The sequence below is a fragment of the Lathyrus oleraceus genome, chromosome 5, assembly GCF_024323335.1.
Source record: "Lathyrus oleraceus cultivar Zhongwan6 chromosome 5, CAAS_Psat_ZW6_1.0, whole genome shotgun sequence".
In the NCBI taxonomy this organism is placed as follows: domain Eukaryota; kingdom Viridiplantae; phylum Streptophyta; class Magnoliopsida; order Fabales; family Fabaceae; genus Lathyrus; species Lathyrus oleraceus.
The window spans coordinates 147,117,950-147,132,522 of NC_066583.1; positions in this window are offsets into that span (position 1 = coordinate 147,117,950).

The window sequence follows — 14,573 nt, forward strand, 5'->3', positions numbered from 1 at the left end:
CAAAGAACTTTAGCACTGTGTCCTAGCATTCACTAGTTGATCTTTCCCGTAACCTTTAATTAAGAGACTAACGATTGTTTATGAAATTTCAACGTAAACACTTGGGGGATGAATTTCATGATGGTCTAGTCATGCTAATGAGTTTACCACTCCTCAGAAGCATAAACACTCAACATATGACAATATTTAGATATGAAAAACAAAAACAAGTTTAAAAGCACAATATACTCTTTTCAAAAATTTAAATTTTGCATAAAGAATCCTAGAGATCAAGATTTTGTGAGAAATGTATGAACCTGTGTCTCACTTTTAATTTAAACACTTTTTATCAAAAAAATATTATTTTACTCATTTACTCTATCCTTCTAAGCAATTCTGCATTTTATTTATTTGCATTTTAATCCAGTCTCTATAAATTCAAAGATATAATCTTTAGGAACAAACACATTTCTCAAACATCTCGCACAAAATGTCCTTATGGTTTTTTCGATTTTAATCCTTTAAGTAAACTTAAACTTGTGATTTGTTTACTAAAAACACCAATAAATAATAGATATTTTATTACTTGTTGATTTGAACCTTTATACATTTGTTTTTTTTTAGAGTTTGTATTCAAAAATTTGTTTGTAAATTTTTGTTTTGTTTTGTTCACTTCTCAAGAATGATTCCATGTACGGAGTTGTTTTTTATTTTATTAGAGTTCTTATATATATATATATATATATATATATATATATATATATATATATATATATATATATATATATATATATATATATATGTGTGTGTGTGTGTCTTGTGATGAATGTTTGTTTCGATGTTGTGTTTTGTGTTTGTGATTGTGTGATTATCATTCATATTTTGAGTGAATTATCGTTTATATATTATCATATTATTTGCCGGAACTTTCACCATTACTATATGTAAGTATATTCTCACCACTTTCTTTTTTGCTTTGTTTTGTGGTGTGTTTTTCACAGATGATTAGTAGGACTGAGGTTCGTTGTTGCAATGAGATGGTTGTTGCCTCTCAGTAAACTTTTATCTTCCATATATTCTAGTTTTCGAATAAGAATTCTCTGATCTATAACCCTAGGAATAAGGGTGTTCGTTTGCATTACTTTTATTTGTTTGTAATCAACTATTATGAAATTTTGATTATGATGTATTGATTCAGTTTTAGACATATTTTATGGTGTTTCTAAATAAATTTTTATTGCGCAACATCTGTTGTTTTATGATTTATGAAGTATTTATGATGGAGTAACATCTTTTTCCTATTATTTTTATTTAAAATCTATTATTCGAGGTTTAGGGTGTTACATAACTTCTCAAGAATGATTCTATATACGAAGTTGTTTTTTCTTTTATTAGAGTTCTTACATATATATATATATATATATATATATATATATATATATATATATATATATATATATATATATATATATTATATATATATATATATATATATATATTAACGATTAATCTTTTCTAAATGATTATGAGATAAACTTACTTAATAATCAATTACAGAGCCTTTTAATCGATTATGCATAGGTTTCAACAAGATATTTTATTTTTTGTTAAGTCATAATCGATTATGGTCATTATCTAGTGATTGTGTTGCAGATTCGATCCAAAATATTTTCCTTTGTTGATAAAGATTTTTACTATATAAAGAGGACTTGTGCTCAGTTTAAAGACACAAGAAATCTTAATATTTCTCATACTCTTACTTTCTCTTTACTCTTAGAATTTTCATATTCACTTATATTTATTTTAGTTTTAAGTGAGTGAAATACATAGTAAGAGTTTGTCTTGTGTAATTGATTGTTAAATCCTTTTCTGTTGTAGTATATCAAGAAATGGTTGTTCTCTTGAAACTCTGATTTATTACAAAGTTGCAAGTTAAACATAAGTTGAAAGCTTGGTGTAAGAAGGTTGGGTTAATCATGTGGTAAAATAATTATTGTTAGTGGAACTTTCAAAGGAAAATCCTTAGGTACTGGAGTATGCCGTGTGCTTTAAGACCTAACCACTATAATTTCTAGTGTGTTCATTGCTGGGTGTTTTCAAAAATGCAACTTTCGTTTTCCAAAATTAGAGTGTTTTCAAAAATGAATTGTGAGCGGAAGGTCTGAACCGAAAATGAAAATTATGCAATTGATTATGATCAAGCAAACACATAGTTAATTTCATAAATATCCAAGATTATAAACAATGAAATGTTTGGTATGAGCTGATTCAAGTTGTGTAGTCACAAGAAGTGTACATGATTGATTCTATGTGGATTACTAAATTCAATTTTTTTTCAAATTTATCAATCATAATACTAGCTTGACTAGTTGTCCAATTCCAACAAAACCTAAGCTTTACGTAATTAATCTCTATCAAGACCAAAATAATATAGTACGAAGGAATTGAAAAACCTAGCATTCAATCACTATGAATATAAATGCAAGAGTAGAGTTAGAAAGATGACACCAAGATTTATGGTGCTTCAGCGTTCGTCCTCGCTTGACCTATGTGCACTCTTCAATGGTTTCCCATTGAAACTTGCATAGTTCCTTGTTATTTGAAAAATATTTCCAAGAGTTCATACAATCATCAATCCATAATTTACAACTGAAAAAATAAATCTCCTAATTTGGATCTTGACTTGTATCTAGCAAACTTGCCAAACTCTTTTACGTGATCTTTACTCAAATACGTTTCTTGAACCTTCCAATAACACCAATTCTTCTTCAAGCCTTTGTGTGTAGCTATCAACCCCTTGATCCTACGTATTCATTGAGCGGTGATATTGTCTGAATATTTGTAGCCTTCCACTTAGTTACTATTAAGGCAATGCTGGAGAGAGGAATCTACTTCTTTTCAATGGAATTTGTCACCACCATTAACAATCCCTCTTTCTTACTAAAAACCTGAAAACTCAACAAGATCTCCAAGAATGGTTAGTTTCAAGTTCACACCTCCTCCAATCAATCTCATAGATCTAATTTACAAGACCTAAACTCAATTGAAGTTGAAGATGTGAAAAATTCATAGCAAGAATTTGAATACTCAAAACAAAGGAAATTGATTTTCACACAAAATCACATTGAGAAATCTTAAGAAAATGATGTATGTTATGATTGAATGATGACAAAAAATGATTTATATGTGTTTGAGATGAAACACACAAAGTGGTTGAAAAAAGGTAGTTAGATTCGAATAAAAAATAATGATTTGAATCAATTGAACAAAAATGAAGTGAAATGAAAGAAATGCCCAAAATTTGAATTATATGCCAGTTGATTCAGATCAGGGAATACGTGATTCGAATCCCAAGCCTTCTGATTCGAATCAATAACAACTGATTAGGATCAAATTACTGAGTTGAGCTATTATCCAATTTGATAAGAGTCATGAATTCAGTGTAAAACTATCTGATTCAAATCAATCTTGTAAAATCTCAAATTTTTAAGTTTTCAAATGTTTTTTGAGATTTTACCTTGGATCAAACTTGTTCAAAAACACAAGGGGATTTCATTTCACTATCATATGCTATTGATAAAAGAGAATTTAGATCAAGATAAAATGTAACCAAAGTTGTATGCATGCTAAACATGAGAAATGCAACCATGAAAGAGACTTAACTAATCGAAATAAAGAGATAGATGAAATCAATACCACAAGCAACTACATTATTTCCTTTCATTTATCTCATTATATTTTTGTTAGTTAATCTCTCGTGCATAATCTTTTCTTCTTCTCTTTTTATCACAATTCAACACCCCCCCCCATGTGTTTGAAGTCACACTTGGGTATCAATACTTCAATCCAACATTTATATGATTTTTGACATACATGAATTTATAAATAATGCATATAATAGTCTTGAAATATTTTGGCAATATCCTTCATCTTTACATTTATATTGTATGAGACATATTTCACACACTTTCATGCGAGAGATCAAAGATAAAGGACTTCTCAAAAAAGTTAAAAGTGTATCAATCTTTATTTATCATTACTACTGTAATTTTCAGTATTTTTTTCAACTTATACATGTTATGTTGGCTATTTTAGTTATGTGTTAAATGAGTCAATATTGAAACACTACCATGAGAAAATCCGTTTGGTATGCCTACATGCTTTAAGGTGGATCGATAATATTCCTAGAGAAAAATAGACTCGAGAATTTGATGAAGGTCGTCGATGGGGCCACATGACAACCAACATTTACAATTCATTGAACTCAATGATAAAATCCAATACTCATAATGTCCCTTAATTTTACCATCATATCTTTTTTTTCATGATCCATATAACTATTAACCATAACTGGGGAGGACCAATAAGACATTTCAATTTTGAAGTCCGAAGACGATGATGTGACTGCGAGAGGTTTCAAGCTTTCCATATGACTTGTTCACATGTTATTGCAACATGTTCTAGTATTTTCCAAGACTACTATGTGCACATATAAGATGTGTACAAAGTTATTAAAGTCTTTTGAGGATTTATGTGCTTGCAAGTACAATGTCTACAACAATCAGATGGTCTTAATGGTTTTGATGATGACAACACCATGATATGAAGTTAAGTATTAGAATGACAACACTATCGTCTTAATGGTTTTGATGAGGACAACCTAATGATTAGAGTTACTTGTTAACAGTTAATGAGTTAGACTGTTAGTTGAATTCATTTGAGAATTAGTGGAAAATGTTAGAATTGGATAAAAATGTAGTTGGGATGTGTAGTTAGTTGAAAAATTATGTTATGAAGTTAAGTATTAGAACGAGTTTTTTGAACTGAAATTATTAAAATGGAACTGTTATGAAATTTTATCACTTTGTTGAAGTTATTTTGAAAATAGATTGAATTGAAGTGAAAACTGTTTTGATAAATATTAGTTAGTGAGCTTTGTTCAACATGTTAGTTTATGACCTGCTACTATTGTATGGATTTGCTTGATGTGTGCATTGTCATGTATAATTCTATCATGAACATTGGTTGTGAAAACTTCCATGTAATTTGGTCATGAGTTTGTTTGTGTAACTTGTTAGTTATGGATGTTGTATTGTGTTGTTTTAGGTTAGTTCGATGATAGCATGCTTGGAAAGGTTTGATATAAACTAATCAAGGCTTGGAAGAAAAATGGAGCATGAAGGATGATCATGGCTTTGAAGATGCAAAAGGCTTTGAATATTAGGGAGAACTAGGTCTAAGGTTGGAGAGTTGACTTTGGTCAACTAGTTGACAAAAAAATCAACAGTTGACCAAAGTCAACTGTAGGTCAACAATGTATTTTTTGTGTAAAGTCTAGATTTGTGTAATGCTTTGTAATGTAATTAGATATTTGGAAATGAACCTTGAATGACTTTTTGTAGTGATAAATGAATTTGAAATCCTTGATCTTTAATGAACTCTCCCTCCAAATTGCGTGACCTTTGAATTAATCTTGCGCCAATCTTGAATCTTGACTCTAAATATGAACTTGTAATGTCCTTCTCAAATGAACTTTGAAGATGACTTAAATCCCAATCAAGTAGATGGGACTAAAGTGCAAGGAATAAAGCCCATACAAAGGTCAATGAATCCAATTCAAATTTCCACAATTGACCCTAGTGGCCCTTTGCAAGTCATAATTAAATCCACACCAAAGTGCCACATGCATGGTGTCATACCCTAATATTTAACCCTAAGATCCCACATGTCATTTGCATCCTTGCATAAAAACAAGGTCACATCTTTGTCCTCTCCCTCTCATCTTTGGTTTTTCCTTTTGCATATGCATTAGAAACTCCCTTCACAAAGTGGCCTTCATTAAGAATTCTAGTAACTAGGTCCCTTATAATACGTTCAGTATAGTGTGTTCCTTCCTTAGAATTAGTGATAGGAGTTGAACCAGATGGAATACTAGAGGGATTACCTTGTTTGGAACATGCAGAAGCGGAGGCATCAATGGATATGGGTTGGTTCAAATCAATGTCCGTTACGGGAATAACAGAGAGAGGAGCAACATCCAGAATCTCATCATCAGGGACGCCCATGGGAGGAACACTAGCTTTTGGAGTAGACTTAGTATTTTTAGAAGCAAATGTATCTTGATGTTGTGACAGTTTGGAGATTTTCTGGAAAAAGTAAGGTTGCCCTAGCAGAGGTTTGTGGAGAAGGAAAAAGGAGATGAAAGAGTTGGAGTAGGGAATGAGGTTATGGGGGTAGCATGTGAAGATGGAATAGATGGTATTTCCAATACAAGGTGATGATTTTCCATAATGGGGGCACTTTATTTTAGGAAAATAAACAATAATTTGATTACTTTTTCCACTCCATATTAATTGCTACAAATTTTCATAAATGCAAATCCCTAATTTCCCTCTCAGGAATTCAAATTGATTTGCATCCAAGGCCTTTGTAAAAATATCAGCTAACTGCATCTCAGTAGCCACATGCTCTAAGACTATAGTCTTATTCTCCACAAGTTCTCTAATAAAATGGTGACGGATATCAATATGTTTGGTCCTGATGTGCTGAATAGGGTTCTTTGAGATGTTTATAGTACTCAGGTTGTCACAGTATAATGTCATGACATCTTGTGTGACATTGTATTCACTCAGCACTTGTTTCATCCATACCAGTTGAGAACAACTACTTCCAGCTGCTATGTATTCAGCTTCGGAAGTAGACAGAGAAACACAATTTTGCTTCTTACTAAACCATGATATTAGATTGTTCCTCGAGAAGAAACATCCTCTTGATGTGCTTTTCCTGTCATCAGCACTTCCAGCCCAATCAGCATCACAATAGCCAGACAACACATTGTCAGACCCATGAGTGTATACCATCCCATAGTCAAAAGTGCCATTGACATATTTCAGGATCCTTTTCACTTGGTTTATATGGCTCACCTTTGGTTCAGCTTGATATCTAGCACATACACCTACAACAAAAGCAATGTCAGGTCTGCTTGCTGTAAGATATAGCAGACTCCCTATCATGCTTCTGTAGAGACTTTGATCCACACTGACACCATTTTCATCTTTAGACAACTTCAGATGAGTAGGAGCAGGTGTCCTCTTGTGGCATGCATTCTCCATCCCAAACTTCTTAACAATGTTCTTGGCATATTTACTTTGAGATAGAAAGATAGAGTCTTCCATCTGCTTGACTTGCAAGCCAAGAAATAGGTTAGTTCTCCAACAAGACTCATTTCAAATTCAAACTGCATTTGTTCATCAAAATGTTGAACCATCTTACTTGACATCCCACCAAACATAATATCATCCACATAGATCTGAGAAATCATGAGCTTTCCTCCTTCATCTTTGACAAATAAAGTCTTATCAATGCCTTCCTTTCTGTATCCATTGTCAATGAGAAACACTGTGAGTCTCTCATACCAAGCTCTCGGAGCTTGTTTCAACCCATAAAGAGCTTTCCTCAACTTATACACATGCTTTGGAAGATTTGGATTTGTGAATCCCTTTGGTTGTTTAACATATACTTCCTCATTCAAGTAGGCATTTAATAAGGCACTTTTCACATCCATTTGGAACAGTTTAAACTTCAGAATACATGCCACTCCTAGCAATAATCTAATGGAGTCCAGGAGAGCTACATGAGCAAATGTTTCATCAAAGTCAACTCCTTCAACTTGAGTGTATCCTTGAGCTACTAATCTTTCCTTATTCCTAATAACCACACCTTTTTCATCAGATTTATTCTTGTATACCCACTTTGTTCCAATAACATTTATTCCTTCAGGTCTTGGAACCTATTCCCATACTTCATTTCTCTTGAATTGGTCTAACTCTTCCTGCATGGCATCGATCCAGAATTCATCAGTTAAGGCTTCTTTAACATTCTTAGGCTCAATCTTTGACACAAAACAGGCATGTGAGATCACTTCCCTTGATCTAGTGGTGACTCCTTTATTTAGATCTCCTATAATGAGATCTTTAGGATGATCCTTCTGAATTCTGATAGAGGGTTCCTTGTTTACTTGATCAACTTCAGGTTCAGCTTGAGTGGACTTATAAGACCCTAATTTTGATCCTAAGATCCCTCATGGCATCATATCATTGCTCAGTGCATTGCCTCAAGGATCATAACATGTTTGGCTCCTTAACCCTAGGTTTGGGACTTGTGTGAGTGGTTTGAGACCACCAAGCATGCTTGTATTGTATATTATTGCTTTTATTTGTTTGATTACTAACCAAAAGCAAAAAAATATGTCACTAACTCTTTTTTTTTTTTGAAGCTCAAGTGATCATGTGCTCCCATGCTCCTAGGAGGCTCCTAAGCTCAATGAAGTGGCTAGATGAAGATGAGAATAAGCATGACAATGGTCCAAAAAGCTCCTAATCATCATATATGTCTCCCAAGTATCTTAATTTTCCAATTTGATCAAGATAACCCAAAGGGCCCGAGGATTGTTTCCCAAGGAAACCCTAATTCAATTGTGCTTTGACTGTGCCTTGCTCATGAGGCAACCTCAACCTATGATCAAATTTAATCAAGGGAAGTTCTTTCACTCATCATTTTATGCATATATGAGCCTATTTTAGGCTCCTCAATCATTCATTCATCAAGATTGGAAGTTTGGCCTTGAAAAGTTGACCAGATAAGTTATCTGACTAAGCTGAGCAATCAATGAGATACGACTTGTGATGTGTTTGTCAAATGAAGATGAACCCAAGATAAAAGATTTCTCAAGAACCATATGAACAACTTTCATGTTCATCAAAAATCCATTTGAAACTTGGAAGGTCATCATTCATTTCAAAACATTATAGGTCATTTTGACTAAAACCCTAATTTTGGGTCAACTTCCCAAGGACATAACTTCCTTAATTTTTATGATTTTGAGGTAATACCAAATGCATTGGAAATTTTAAGATGTCTACTTTAATTGCTATGTTGGAAAAAATTTCATAATCCTAAAAAAAATACATGTGATAATACAAAACATTATATGTCACTTTGGACCTAAGTCATTGAATTTGAAAAATGCCCAACTTCAAATACCCATAACTTTCTCATGAAATATCCAAATTATGCACAATCTGAGTCTAAATTGATCATCTTGAAAAGATATACAACTTTGATGTTGTAGGTTTTTTCATTTGAATCTTGAATCATTGAAACAAAAGGGCTTGAAGAGGCTTGCTTTTGGTGAAAATTTTCAATGGGTGACCTAGACATGTTTTGTGCCCAAACTTTCACAGCCAGTTTTCACTAATTTCCAAATGCCAAATGAATTTTTGTCCAATATGACTTTTGTTCCTTATTTCAAGAGCTTTCCAACCATTACTCACATTACCTTTTTGGACTTTCCATGTGTTAGTTTTGAAGAGCTTTCTCTTTATGTCCATTTTGGCATTTCATGATGTAACTTGATGTGCAAGCTTGTGTGGTTCATTATGCACGTCCAATTCATTTCCAGTTGACCTCAGCATGGTGCATCACCCATCATTGGGCCTTATATGCGCCTGTACAGGCCCACGCAAGGAGAATTCAAATCCCATGCACACGAGGGAAGCATGATCTCAGCCATATTTCAGCTATAAATAGGAGCTCAATCCCATTCATTTTGCAACCAAGTGGAGACCTGAATTGCTGCTGAATTGAAATCCCAACCCTCACTAAAGGAATTTTCAGATTTCTCTTTCTTTTTCAAGTTTGAAATTCAACATCATTAGTTCATTTTCAAAGCTCAATTCCTTAACCTATCAACTCCATCACACTTCCAGAGCAAAAGCGTATCAAGATCTTGAAGAATTCGTGGCATTTGAAGCTTCATTTCAGAGGTAGAACCTCAAAGGTTTTTGATCTAGATCTTGCAATTCAATGTGATTTTCTTTGGTTTATGAGGTTTTCTGAAGTCCTCATACTTGAGGCAGGCCAGTGGTGGTCTTAATTGTTCAAATCGTGGCATTCCAGTTGACACACCATGATCTTCCATCTCATATTTCTCTCTAAATAGGAAGAGTGAGGATGATCCATGGTTATAGTGGTGATGTACATCACCTGAGCTTCATTTTGATGTCCTTACATTTCATTTTCATTACAAACTTTTTCCCTGCGCGTGGTGGCCAGAACTTATTAGATCACCGGAGAAGATGGTGGTTTCCACCACCATACCCACATGTTTGTTGTACAGCCCTTGGATCATGTCTAAATGTTATAATCTTGACCATCCAATGTGATTACTTGTTTTAATGCCATGTGTTGCGCGCTTGACTTGAGTTCACCATGCATCCGCGCCTTTGAGCCTTTGATCCCTTGCCACGTCAACTAATGAATTGAACTGATGGCTGTGCATTTTCCTATTATTCCTATTTTCTTTTAATTTCAGTTAATTCCTTTTATTTTCAAAAATTCATAAATATTTTAATTGAAGTCACAAAAATATGAGACCAATGCCAAAAATTTTCTTGAAAAATCTAGTTTCATATTTTGATTTTTAATTATTTTTGTGACTTGATTTAATATTTTTTGTGAATGATTTGGTTTTTAATAGTTTTAATTCATTTTTAATTACTTTCTGATATTTAAAAAATCCAAAAATATTTTCCTAACACCTATGGATAATGATAAGTCAATGAAAAATAGTCTCATCAATTTCTTATTTAATTTGAGATTTATTTGAGATTTTATTCATATTGCGTTATTTTTATTGTTTTTAATTGTTTTTAAATATTTTATGATTTCTAAAATTGTTGAGAAAATTTGTCAAAGTTTGTTTGACCATGTTAGACCTAAGAGAATTTAATTGGACTTGTTGAAGTTGATTTGAATTAAATTTGAGGTTTGACCATATTTTGATTAATTTATTTTGTATTTATTTTTAATTCAAAAAACACCAAAAAATTATGGTTGACTTGTTGACTTGTAATCTTCATTTCTCTTCTATTTGGCATTGATTGATGATGACTTGGTTCACATTTGATCAATTGAGTTTGATACTTGATTTCTCTTTCCATCCATTTCATCTTCATCCCATTATTTTCATAATTTGGCCAATGAGTTAATGTCTTATGGTTGGTCTTGACAAATGAGAGGTTTAACCTTCTTTGATCCAAACCAAACTCAACTTGGTCAAAGATCAAGTGAGTTGTTTTGTGTCCAAGATAGGTTGCTTCTTGGTCAAGCAAAAAAACCTAAAGTCCATACAAGGCCCTTCCCCTTTTGTATTGGCATGGCAAGTTTGTAGAGCTTGGCTTACTAGTCATGATCTCTAACTTGTGTTTATTTGCCTGTAGTTTTATTGACCGGCCTCAGATAGGTGTGACTACTACATTAGTCCACTTACGATTGCTTAACATAGCGCTACATTGTCTTATGAAAAACTAACAAAACTCCACTAATTACTAACTTTAATTTGAGCATTTAATTTCTTGCCCTTTACTTTAATGTCATCTATTTCTTGCTCATTTATTCATATTGCTTTTCATTTTGCTCACTTGAGCACATATCTTATGTTTATGTCATTTTTCTTTTGCTCATTTGAGCTCATTATTGTATATAAATATATTGTTGTATTGTGATTGTGTTTGTCTTTGTTTTGTGTAAACTTAATGCAAAAAGGATAAAGGACTTAGAATTAGGACATACCCATGCTTAAAGGAGTTCAAGAGAAACTAGGCCTCATGCCTTTAGAATGCTAAATTTGTTGAAGAGCAACTAGGCCTCATGCCTTTAGAATGCTAAAATTAAAAGTTGATCTCAATGGACTTCTCACCTAAACTTATTCTTTGTCCATTCCCCTTATTGTGTTGTGAACGTTTTTGATGTTTGCTCTTGTGTGATAGGGATTCCATCTTGAGACAGTAAAGAGGACTATTGTCATGAATAGCCAAGTTAAGAGAGACAAGCCAAATGGAGATCCTAGGAGCTTGAATCCAATTTGTTTGATTGCTTGATTGTGTGCTAAGCCCAAAGTAAATGAGCATCTTAAGTCATCTCTATGACTTCAAGAAAAGGAACTCCAAGGGTTTATATTTTCTCTCTTATCTTTCTATGCTTTAGGACTAGCCCTTCTCTTCTTCTCCCCATTCTAACCAAGCCAAAAATATTTTCTTCAAACTTTGACTTTGTTTCAAACTAGAAACCTAGGCCTTATGCCTTTGACTTTTCAAAACCATTTTTCATCAATACTCATTGTGAATAAATCTTAATCCAACTTTGACTTCATTTTGTAAATACACTTAACTTGTAAATATAACTCATTTTAAGTTGTTTTTGTGGTTCCAATGGCCACCTTATTAAAACCTTTTCAAAAACATTAGTCATAGGTTTGAGTTATCATAGTGGTTGATGTAAATCTCACCTTATCCTTAGTGGTTGATTATAAGCCTTCCATGCTTATTATAGGGTTAACCCCTCACTAGCATATTGAAGCCTTCCTCACATGGTGGATTGTTGATTTAGGTTGAGTTTTCTCCCTTTGATAACAAAAGACCTTAAGGCTTTTGATTAAAATCAATTCACCAATCTCTGTGATTTTTACCCCGAACTACGAGGTTTTGATCCTACCTTTGTGATGGTACGTAGGCAATGGATTCATCCATTCAAACAAAAAAATTATAAATATAATATATTCTCCTCTCATCCCCCCAATATTTTGCACATATTTTCACAAATACCAACCTACAACGCATATTTGCAAAAAGGGTTCCCTTATAGTACTAAGGATGTTTTGGGTGCGCAAAACCTTCTCATTTCATAACCAACCCCCTTACCTAGATCTCTGACATTTTTATTAGTTTTTGATTTGATAAAACTTCTTACTTGGCTTTTGTTCGCTTTTTAGCCTTTCCTTTGGACAAATAAAACTGCGGTGACGACTCGAATTGTATGTTTACTTTTGGTTTAGTCAATAAACCTAAAGGTAACGAAAAGCCCGCTACAGAAAAGTGGAGACTCTGTTGGGGACATATCTCCTAGTGGGGACATATTCGCGGTTGATCCGTTCTCGTGCATTCTCAATATCAATGGAACTTGGGTGTTGATAAGGTGTAAACCATAATTCACCAAAATGGATGATTGATATTGACAATGACGTGAACCATCCCGTGACCTTTGTGTGGTGTGACTTCCTTGATCCTTGAGTGTGATTGTTGCATCCATGCATTCATTCGCATTCATATCATCAACAATAAAAGTTTTCAAGGAACTTAAGAGGTCTATTTGCAAATTTTCAGACATGGATAAGAAAAGAAGGAATACGAAGAAGTACAGTTTCCGACAACCCGACTAAAAAGAGTTAAGGAGTTTGACATCTTATGTACTAGAGCCCTTGGAGTTCAAAGCTCGCCATGGGAAGCTTCTGTCTATTCTTTCTACTAAAGTGGATGAAGGTCTGATGAGTGTGTTGGTGCAGTTCTACGATCCTCTGTATCGGTGCTTCACTTTTCCGGATTTCCATCTTTTGCCTACACTTGAGGAGTATGCCTATCATGTGGGTATACCTATTCTTGATCAGTTTCCGTTCAGTGGTTTGGAGAAGATTCCGTCTTCTCAAGAGATTGCTGATATGCTTCATGTGGATGTATCTGATATTAGTGGCAATATGATTGCCAAAGGTGGAATTCAAGGTCTCCCATCTGATTTTCTGATTGCCAAAGCTACTTTGTTTGTGAAGGCCATGAGTGAGGAAGCTTTTGAAGCCATATTTGTACTCCTCATCTATAAGCTAGTGTTAATCCCCAACATTGACAACTTCGTGGATGTGAATGCTATTAGGATTTTCTCTTCTGTTAATCCTGTTCCAACTCTATTGGGTGACACTTATTTCTCTTTGCACATGAGGAATGGAAAGGGTGGTGGTTCCATTGTGTGTTGTCTGCCTCTATTGTACAACTGGTTTATTTCGCACTTGCCTCAGACGCTCGCCTTTAAGGAGAACAAGGGATGTCTACGGTGGTCTACGAGACTTATGTCTCTCACTAATGATGATATCTCTTGGTATAATCGTGTTTATGATGGCGTTCAGATTATTGATTCTTGTGGTGAATTCTCCAATGTCCCTCTTCTTGGTACATGTGGTGGAATTAACTACAACCCTGCTCTGGCTCGTCGTCAGCTTGGGTTCCCCTTAAAGGATAAACCTAACAACGTTTTGTTGGAAGGCTTATTCTTTCAAGAGGGTAAAGATCTCCAGAACTTGAAGGATAGGATGGTCTGCGCCTGGCTCAAAGTTCATAGGAAGGGGAGGATTGAGCTTGGTCCGAAGAATTGTATTGCTTTGGAACCTTACACCGCTTGGGTGAGGAAGAGAGCTCTTGAGTACCGCATGCCATACGAATATCCGAGACCTACCCCTATGGTTATGGTTGGGCCTTCAACCCTCCCTAACCAAGGAGTATAGGAGTTAAGAGATGAAGACCGGTCGCGTGCATGAGTTCGTGAGCGTGAGGAACTTCTTCAGCAACTCAAAGATAAGGATGCAGTGATAGAGTTTCTAGAGCATCAGGTTATTGATGAGCCTGATGATGTAGTTACTTCTCTTCTTCTTCACTCATCTAGGTTTTGGAAGAGGAAGGATGATCAGCTTGCTAAGGCGAAGGCCGGTATGG